Source organism: Acomys russatus, chromosome 11, assembly GCF_903995435.1.
Source record: "Acomys russatus chromosome 11, mAcoRus1.1, whole genome shotgun sequence".
Classification (NCBI taxonomy): Eukaryota; Metazoa; Chordata; class Mammalia; order Rodentia; family Muridae; genus Acomys; species Acomys russatus.
Window position 1 is genome coordinate 21,834,010 of NC_067147.1, and position 11,464 is coordinate 21,845,473.

Sequence of the window (11,464 nt, forward strand, 5' to 3'; positions counted from 1 at the left end):
TGGTTTACAAAGTGGAGTCCAAGACACCTAGGGTTGTTACGTAGAGAAAACCTGTCGAGAGACAGAGAGAGAGAGAGAGAGAGAGAGAGAGAGAGAGAGAGAGAGAGAGAGAGAGAGAGAGAGAGAGAGAGAGAGAGAGAGAGAGAGAGAGAACATGCTTCCATCAGATTGGCCTGCAGGCAAGCATGTGGAGGCATTTTCTTGATTAATGATTGATGTAGAAGAGGCCAGTCCACTGTGGGTGGTGTCACCCCAAATGGTCCTGGGTTGTATAAAAAGGTAATCTGAGGAAGCCATGAGGACCCTGCCAGTAAGTAACATTTCTTCACAGTCTCTGCCTTAGTTCCTGCCTCCAGGTTCCCACCTCCAGGTTCCTGCCTATAGGTTCCTGCCTCCAGGTTCCTGCCTGCTTCTGTTCCTTCCTGCCTTGGGCTCCCTCATTGATGAACTATGACTGGGATACCATAAGCTGAACAAACCTTTTCCTCCACAAGTTGACTTTGGTCATGGTGTTTGTCACAGCAATAGAAAGGCAAACTACTACGCACACTTTCCCCACCACAGTGGACTCTATATATCCTTTGACACTGCAAAGCAAAACAAACGCTTCCTTCCTTTCGTTACTTTTCAAATCGATTCATTTTTGTCCATAGGTGTCTGTATATTATATGTGTGTGGATGCTTATTAGGCTAGAAGGAGGTGTCAGATGACATGGAACTTAAAGGTGGTTTGTGATCTACCTAACTTGGATGCTGGGAACTAAACCCAGGTCCTCTAGAAAGAGCAACTAATGTTGAGTCATCTCTCCAGACCGTCCTTAAGTTACTCTGTCAAGGCAACAAGTAACTGATGCAGTAACCTTACATAGAAATAGGGTCAATGCATACTGCAATGGGATGGCGCCTATGTTGGTCAGCCTTCTGCCACTGGAATAAAATACTCAGGAGGAGTAGATTACAGCAGAAGTGGTGGTAGTGGTGGTGGTTACTTTGCTTCATGCTGAATTAAAGGTATAAAACAGTATATCTGGCTTCATGCTATTTTATATTAACTAAAAATAACAAATAATACATGAGTATATTAATATGTAAACATATATATCCTATATACACATGTGTGCATATGTACATTATATGTATATGTGCAGAGTATGTCCGCATATAGCGTATATGCGTGTGTAGGATATATATGATTATATGTGTGTGTGTGTTGGGTATATACATTATAGGGTATAAATATATGTATATATATGTGGGGGTGTTTGTAGGGTATACACACACACACACACACACACACACACACACACACACATATATACATATATACGGTTTAAATGAAATTATGAGTTGTGCCACTTGGGATAACAATGCTCCCCCCAAGGGCCATAGACCACCTAACAAAAACTGCAGTACCAGGCATGAGAAGCCTCCTTTCCAGTTGTTGGTTTGGGTATTCCAGAGACTCCCAAAACAGAATAGGCTATCAGTAGGCCCGCAGAATTGGAAGGTAAGTCTCTATTGTTGAAGACACCATGCACTTCAGACACAGAAGTATGAAGCTGAATCTGACCCAAATGCCCTACCCCCGCCAAGGACCAGCTTTTATAATACTGGAAGGTTGGTTCTGGGCAAGCTGCCAAGGAGGCAAGCATTCAGTATCCTCACCCAACCGTGAAGCCTATGAAACAACAATGATCTGCAGGCAAGATATTCCTAAAGGTTCACAACTAGTTAAAGTTTAAGGAATAACTGACTATGGGGTGCCCATCCCCAGTTGACAGTTCTTGCACCTAAGGTTCTGGGACCATTAGGGAAGATAAGGGATCTAAGAGCCAGAGGAATAGGAAGTCGGCTGAAAGATTGAGTCTTCCAGCTATGACAGGAGAGCTACCCCCAAGAAATCTCAACAATATGGCTGCCTAGCCAAGACCTTCACAATAGCAATACCAGCTGATATGCCCAGGTGGGCGGGAAAATGACACAGGACCCCACCCCTAGATGAAGAGCTACAGGCAGTTAAGGACATCTAAAATACTAAAAAGTTTATCTCTTCAATGGGTTCACCTATATGCCTATGACACTGCACTAATGACTGCCACCATTCATGCTCAGCCCACTGCACACTGGTGCCCACTGCCTCTGCAAACCCTGAACAATCCACTTAGGCAGGGGTGCTGAAGGCGCAACCTCTGCAGGAGAGCGAGGACACAGAGAAAAGATGCGTCAGGTGAGCTCTGCGGATCGGATCCAGTTATCAAAGAGCCACGGGATAGAAGCTGTTATCAAGATGAACCGAATAGGACCTTTTACCCTCTGCTTTTCTACCCCTTAATTTTATATCTCACTGACTAATACACATTTCACTCCACCCACCCAAATTATTACTATTTTTAACTAGTGATCCTTTAATATATTCATATAAAAGTATTTTAAATATTTCACATTTTGCTTTTCTTAATCATTCCCACAGGAAGCCTAGTAATTTGGAAAAATGCATTCAGGGTTAAGAATAGTGACTACAATGAGAAATGTGTTATGCTCTGCAGCCAATGGCACATGCTGAAATTGCCCTTGGACACCTATGAGGGTGCTTTGAATGAGATTATCTCTTTTCTCCCCCACCCCAGGAGGCAGGCTCATACCATGCTGTCTAGGCTGTCTTCAAACTCAGTCTCAGGGTTAGAGAGATGGCTCTAAGGCTAAAAGGCACATGTTGGCCAAGCCTGATGACCTGGGTTCACTCCCAGGACTCTACATAATGGAAAGAGAATGAGAGAGAGTCTACTCTAGTACCAAGTCCTCATAATCTATGAACACACACACACACACACACACACACACACACACAAACCTCCCCACCAGTGGCTCTGTTTCTCTCAGGAACCCTAATAGAAATGCATTCATTTATTTAATCCACTCAACTGTCCTGTCAACTACTATTATCTCAATGTTCACGAAAGGACAGAGAAGTACAAGCACATTTAATAACATACTCAGGGTTACATAGACATCAAGAAGTGGGGTCAGGACTGAATTTAACTCATTTGGCTCCAAATTAAATATTTTGTACTATTACTGTGGCCTTCATGAGCTCTACCGTATTACTTAACCTACAATTTAAAAGCCACTGGGGCCAGTGAGGTGGCTTACTGGGGACAAGACTCACTGCACAGCTTCGTGACTTTGTTCTTGATTCCCAGAACCTATGCAGGAAGGAGAGAGCTAACTCCTGCAGCTATCCTCTGACCTCCATACATATCACATGCCCCCTAAACACACACACACACACACACACACACACACACATACACACAGACACAAAAACACGCATGTACACATGCAAGCACACATGCACAGACACACACATACAGACACACATGCAAATACACACAAACACACATTTGTCTCAATTGGTTTCTGTTGCTTTAATAAAACACTGACTGGAAAGCCACTTAGGGAGGAAAAGGTTTACTTCATTTCACAGATCACAGTCCACCATGAAGGGGAATCAGAGCCGAAGTGAAGATAGTTCCTGGAGACAGTGACTGAAGCAGAGGAAAGCAATAGCCAATGGTGGTGCTGCCTACGGCAGGCTGGGCTCTCCACATCAGTCATCAGGAAGATGCTCCACAGACTTGCATGTAGGTCAGTCTGATAGAAGCATTGTATTGCCTGAGGTTCTGGCTTCCAAGATGACCCTAGCTTATGTAAAGTTGACCAAAACTAACCAGCCCACCTAACCACAGGGACAATCATATAAAAGGTAGTTTCTTGGGGCTGGGGAGATTACTATGTGGTTAGAAGACAGAATTGCTTGTGCAGAAGACCTAAGTTTGTTCCTGGCACCCAGGTCAGAGGGCTCATGACAGCTTGTAACTCTGGCTCCAGAAAACCTATCGCCCTCTTCTGGCCTCCGAGGCAATTGCACTTACATGTGCATATGTAGACATACATATATAATATAGTTAGAAATAATAAAAACAAACCTTGGGGCATGAAGAGATGGCACAGAGGGTTAGAGCACTTGTTGCTCTTGTAGGGGACCTGGCTTCAGGTACCAGCTCCCACATGGTGGCTCATGACTACCCACAGCTCCAGTTCCAGGGGATCTGATGCCCTCTTCTGGCCTTCACTGCCACCAAGCCCATACTTACATGCAAGAAAAACACTCATAAAATAAAATAATAAATCTAAAGAAATTCTTTAAGAAGTTTTTATTTGCATGTGCATTTTATAAGCAACTGATTAAATACAGAAAGATCATGGCAAAGGCTTGCAGCTCCCAGCACAGTCTCTGCTCCAACACACTTACATTAAAGTTAACGTGTGCTAGTGGAAAGTGTTTCCATTCTCCTAATCTAGAGCAGCATTGTTCTTCACAGGTAGTTTAAAACATAGAATGGAAATTACAGGACCTACAGGGTGCAGAACTCAGGAGCTGACTCTGCAGCTAAAGAGCGTGTGACTTAAAAGTCAATGCAGCGCCCTTTCCGCTCCCAGTCTCCATACCGAGTTGGCTCTGGGCCCCTGGGTCCGCCTTTTTCTTTGGTAACTGGATTAAACATCATCTGGAAACTCTAGGGGAAACAAAAGATGTACACAAGGCAGTCAGCTGAGATGGAAGAAAACAATTAGGTCAGTTTTGAGGCCAGGGTTGCATAAGCGCCTGGGTTATCAGACAGTCTTTAGAATGTGGTTTTCCCCTTCCACCCCCAGAACTTGAGAAATGCATTTTTCACATTCAATGAACGTTACCACTAACGTTCTTTGACTTCTAATTCTTGGGGTGCTCTCCAGTCTAGAAACTACTGGGAAGTAGCTCCATATGTGGTGCCCACCCAGCAGGAGGGAAGGAGTGAGAACAGACTGCAGCTCCACTGGCCTTGGAAGGTTTAGAAGCAAGGCCAATGTCTCCATTTTTTCCAATAAGGTATGTGCGCTGTGCGTGTCTGTGTGTGTATAGATCATACATGACTTATTGTATTGAAATGAGCAAGGTCATGTATGTAAGGGGTCTAGCACAGAGACAGGTATGTACAGGTGTTGACTGATTTTATTTGTGAACATTAATGCTCCTTAATAGGCGTTCTGCTTCAGCAGATGGTTTTAGGAGGGTAAAGTGCAAACATGGGTCCTAAGATGTTCATGCGCTGGGGATATAGCTCAGTAATAGAATCTTGTTTTAGTAGAAGTGAAGTTCTGGCTCCAGTACAGCACGTATGTACACACACACACACGCACACACACACACACACACACACACACACACACACACACACATATGCACATACACACAAGTGCACACACAGATACATATGTATATGTGTGTCACACAACAATGAAATCCTTACTATGCACTAACATACATACATAAAACCCTCACTACTACTACTACTGCTACACCACACACCACACACACACACACACACACACACACACACATATGCATGTTCCTGATAGGAGTCCTCACTGTGAGTCAAGCCTTTTGAGAAATTTATTTATGCAGGGTTTCTCTGTGTAGCCTTAGTTGTCCTGGATTCACTTTGTAGACCAGGTTGGTCTAGAACTCACAGAGATCTACCTGCCTCTGCCTCCTCACACCCAGTGAGGATTTTAATATTTAGCTAATCAATCAATTTGATATTATTACTGTTTGGAGGTATCACTAATGTTACCCAGGTTGGCATTAAATGCTGAGGTCAAACGATTCTTCCGTTATGACGATCGGGGCTCAATTCTCGCACTTTTTGGTTTTCCTTTCTGTTTGTTTTGTTTTTTTTCTGTTTTTGTTTTGTTTTGTTTTTGTTTGTTTGTTTGTTTGTTGTTTGGTTTATCGACAGGGTTTCTCTGTGTAACAGCTCTGGCTGTCCTGGAACTCACTCTGTAAAGGCATGCACAATTTATACATATTAACACACTCAGTCCACAAATAATCCTATAAAGCTGGTCGTGGTGGTGCACACCTGCAATCCCAGTACTCTGGGAGGCAGAGGTAGGAGGATTTCTGTGAGTTAGAGGCCAGCCTGGTCTACAAAGAGAGTCAAGGACAGCTAAGGCTACACAAAGAAACCTTGTCTCGAAAAACAAAACAAAAAACAAAACAAAACCCCAAACAAACAAACAAAAGCCCTATGAGACAGGAAACTGTACTGCCCCTGTGTTACAGGCGCACGAAGTTGATCAGGGTCGCACAATGATTGAGTGGTTAGATGGAGCTTGAACAGCAACCTGCATGCCGCCCTGCTTTGCATATAGAAAGACCAGGTGAGGAACCAGCTGTTAAAAGAACCTCCAATTCTAAATGGTCATTTTTGGAAAACTAAAAGATCACTGCCCCCATATCATGCAGCCCCTCTGCAGACAACCTAAGAAGATACAGAATTTCACCTTGAAACTTTCCAAATATTTCTTCAATTTTTATCCTTGCTGCACTGTGACTAACTTTCCTCTACTCTTGCCATCATTCCGTTTTCTGGGGGAGCTTTTGTGATCTCCCTGTGAAGGCCTGGAATGGATGCCCCATTCCTGGTCTCTCTGGGTGTGACAGTTATCTGGGAATGCTGAGACAAAATACACAGTCTGTGTAGCTTACACAACAAAAGCCTCAATCAGGGGCCAGCTTGGTTGAGCTGCAGTGAGGGGCCTCGTCCTGGCGTGTGGAGTGCCCCCTCTTTTTGGATCATCACATGGAAAAGAGGGAGGCAGTGAGGTTTCCAGTGTCTGTCCTAAGAGAACTAGTCCCACATGGTACCCTTACCCATATGACCCAAACCTAATTATCTCCAATAGCCTCACACTTGGAGTCAACTTTAACAGCACCGGGGGGCGGGCGGGGAATAAATTGAGCAAAGTCAGTGTGTGCTTGTAGTCCCCGCTACTCATAGGAAATGAAGGAAGGAGAAATTGAGAAATTCTTGAGCCTAGTAGTTCCAGGTTAATCTAAAACATAATGAGACCCTTACTACACACACACACCACACACACACACACACACACACATGCCCCTTCTCATTACTGACCGCTACCACCCAAACTTGGCAGCCTTTCTTCTACTGAACCCCACATCAGTCCCCTGTCCAATGCTTGCCTCTCATCTGTAGTAACTCAGACGTTCCTATCTTGCTCCATAAAATGAATATCAGATTATAGCCTCATACTCCACCTCACCACACCTTCATCCTAGCAATGTCCACGTCAGGGACCGTCACACACTGAGGCCACAGAGGGCCCTAAACCTCCTCTATTTTTTTTTTCCTGAGACAGGGTTTCTCTGTGTAACCTTAGCTGTCCTAGGCTCGCTTTGTAGACCAGGCTGGCCTCGAACTCACAGAGATCTGCCTGCTTCTGCCTCCTGAGAGCTGGGATTACAGGTGTGTGCCACCACTCCTGGCCCTAACCCTCCTCATTGAGCAGGCTCATCTCTCTTTGACTCCCATTGGACTTTCTTATCCCTTGAATGTTTCTTCTTCAAATCTCACATTCTTGAGCTCTCTTCCCTCTTCCCTTTTCCCCCTTCTCTGCTTAATTTTTTGCATTGTTATACCCAGGAGTTTCCTGAATTTTCCTTCTTCTCCCAGCACCTGCCTCACCACTCTCGGCAGTTCACTCTTAACACTGCAGTGATTTGCTAGCCCATCTGTTGTCTGCCTCTTACACCCCCAGCTGCACACACACAGAAGCTGAATGAAACCTTTCTAAAACAGGCCCTCTTCTACGTAGACTGAGTGAAAGACGACAGACATGTGAGGCTATATTCTCTCATTTATAGGAAGTCCTATAAAAAGCAAATCTGCAGGGACTGAGAACGGATCAATGCTTGTGGAAGAGGTAGGATAGGGTTGATTAAAAAGACAAAAAAGATAGCTCTGTCACGTTAACTTTATGTTGTTTACATGACTGCAAACATTTGTGACAACTCATGGAACTGCATACCTAAATCTCACTTTAGTAAATCTGGTTAAACAATCCCCAGTGGATATATTTTAAAACGTTTGACCTCACGTGGTGGTGTAGACCTTTAATCCAAACACTTGGTAGGCAGAGTCAGGAGGATGTCTGTGAGTTGGAGGCTGGCCCTGTCTACAAAGGGAGTTCCAGGCCAGCTAGCCAGGGCTACATATTAAGACACAACCCAAAACAAATAAAAAAACTCACCCAAATTACTTTCTTTCGTTCCTTCCCAAGATAGGATCTCAAGTACCCCAGCCTGCCTGCCTTAAACTTCTGAGCCCTGCTTCTATCTTCCTAGTGCTGACGTCCTAGGCAAGCACCACTATATCCAATTTAATCGCTTGGAATGAGGCTGGGGTTTCATACTGTTAAGCCAGCACTCTTCCCGTGAGCTACCCCCACTTCCAAAGCTTTGGCCCTTCCTCACTGACCACGCCCAGATTTAAAACTGTTTTAATTACAATCATTGCTTGTATGTGTATATGCGTGTTGTGTTTTGTGTACATATGTGTGCTATGATGTGAGTGTTGAGGTCAGAGGACAATGTTCAGGAACTTGCTCTCTCCTTCCAGTAGCATCCCTGGGACTCAACTTCCAGGCTTGGTGGTACGCATCTTTATCCGCTGAGCTACCTTGCTGGCCTCTACTCTCAAATTTGACATGAAAAAGTCGGACATTCTATTAATCTACCATTTATACTTTATGCTGAGGTCAAAGTAGCCAATTAGCTGTGCCTGCCATGTACCATTTGTAGTCTCTCTGTATGGCCATACCGTCCTCTCTCTTTTTTTTTTTCTTTCTTCTGGTGGGGGTGGGGGGCAGGACGGCAGGGTTTCTCTGTGTACCCTTGGTTGTCCTGGACTCATTTTGTCAAGATTTGATTTTTCCCTAAATTTCATCGCCTTAGCCTTTTTTGATCTTTTTAGTTTGCCATGCTATTACTACCAGATGTTCAGCGATGGCCTATATACCTCATCTTCCCCTTACCTTATTTATTATTTATTATCACGAGACAGAGTCTGGTAATGTATCTTATGCTGACCTAACGATCACGATCCAACTGTGGAGCCTCCTGGGGCTTGATTCAATGTGTAACCATCATGCCTGGACCCTTTATCACTTTAGCTGGGAAGTACATGCTCTGCAACAGGACAGCCTAACATTTTTCCTTAGAATGAAAAATGGTAGGAAAACCAAGACTTAAAGGTAAAAGCTAGACACAGTTTGCTTTGGGGCTTCTTTGGTGCTTTACTGGAGGGCAAGACGGAATAAATCTGAGAACAATTAAGAAGGGAGAATCAAAGGGACTTGGTTTTATAACTGGGTACAAGAAAAGACAGCATAAGTGAAGAGTTACCCGGTATCAGGATGTATGATTTTGGGGGGTGGAGTCTACTTACTTCTAACTGGAAGCATCGAAAAAGGGGGGGTGCAGGTAAAGCGGTGGAAGAATGAAGGTGAAGGAGACTAGAGGACAGAGGAGGTTTAGTCTTAGAAACCTAATTTGAGATGTTGGGAATTGCACAGATCGAACGAGCACGTAGACACATTGTAAGGTAGTTACGGCATCTGAGGAAGAACGGATCTTCTGAGGAACGCTTAGAGGAGGCCGAATGAAGCACATTTAGGGTTGGGTAGAGACAAAAGAGTTTGAAAACACCCAGGAGAGAAGGTGGCGAAGCAGTGGATGAGAAACGAAGAAGCATAACAGAGCTGAAACGAAACGCCAGAAGCAGTAGTTTGGCATTACTTAAAGGCTGGCGATTGTTCAAGCAGGCCTGGAGGTAACCGACGGGCCCTGGTGTTTTCGCCATTTCCTAAGGAATGGTGGTTTCAGTACGATCACGCGGGGCAGTAGTAAGGTGAGGTGCGGAGCTACTGATATACCGCTTGCCGACACAGGCAGCTCCTGTCTTCTGACCTCCGCTACCGCTGGTAGATTTGGAAGTCCAGGCTGAAGGCCAGATGCGGCCACAACCATGCTTTGTAAGCACTTCAGCTTCCAGAACTCTAAGTCAAAATGAACTTCTTTCGGTAAGTAGGCCTCCTGTGACAGTTCATATCAACAGCCAACTCGACAAACATAAAGTGACCAGGAGGCACAATCTCGGTGTGTTCCTAAGAGTGAAGTTTCAGAGAGAAGGAGAGACCCAAATTGGCCACCCGTACAATAGCTTGGGTCCTGAAAATAGAAAGACAAGCTTGACACCAGTATTGGCCTCTCTCTTGCTTCCCTGACAACAGACGCCATGTGACTGGCACCTCACCCTCCTGTTTGCCGTGCCTTCCTGCCCCCTCGATGGGCTGCACCCCCTTCTTCACGGTGAGCCAAAAGAAACCCTCCTTCCCTTGGTTGTTCTGTCAGAATTTTGTCATCAATAAGAAATAGTAACCCATTCCCCATTCCGCATCCCTGCGTCCCATTGGCCATCCAATATTTCAATGACTCCAACAATTAAGACAACAGGATCATTTCTTCTTTGACCTACTGGTGCCCTATCCTGGGATGAAGTGATATGTGAGATGTCTTCCTTGGAAAAGTCAACCCAACACAACCATCAAATAAGAACACGGGATGATGATGGCTTGGAGAACCAGGATTTGGCTCCCAGGATCAATGCAGCTGACTCACAACTGCATGTAAAACTCCAGCTCCAGGGAATGCACTGGTTCTGGGCCTGCTGTACACATGACACAGAAATAGACTGCACATACATCGATGCAATACACCAATGATAATTACTATCCTTAAAGCCTCTACTCTTTTTGTTGCTGCTGTTTTTGGTTTTTGTTTCTGAATAGGGGTCTCTCTGTGTAGTCTAACTGCCCTGGGAAACTTCCTCTGTAGACCAGGCTGGCCGCAAATTCAGTAATTCCCTTGCCTCTGCCTCCAGAGTGGTGGGATTAAAGGCATGGCACCACAACTGCCCAGCAAAGCTCTTTTAGTGTTTAAAAACTATCCCCGGTTTCTCTGTCCGTATCCACAAGCTTTACAGGAGAACAAAACCCTGTTCACGTGTGGCACTGTGGGGACTGAGCTGTGGGCACTGAGCTGAGCATGCTAACAGGCTTCTTCTCAGGAGCTCACGACCAAAAGTGAGAGTCTAGTCCCATTGGCTGGTCTCCTGGACTGACAGCTGCTAAGAGATGCTCCTTGCTGTCTGGTGGGCAGGGACAGGGGACTATGAAAGGAAGGTATAGGGTTAAGAGAACGAGATATGTCCTCAATATGCTGTGCCCATTGTTTCTAAGGTCCCAGGCATCTTACTGTGCCTCAAGGGCTTGGCTTACTCGCTCGGTAAAATGATCTACTGCAGCTTATTTTTTATGAAAGATTAGTGAAAACAGTCAAACACCACACGGACACACACACACACACCACACACACACCACACCAAACAATCCACAATAAACAAATAAGCACTAAGCATTCAGAATCCGCATTTTTCTTTTCTTTTCTTTTTAAAAAAAAGATGTATTTATTATGTAACAGTGTGTCGGCCTGCATGTATCT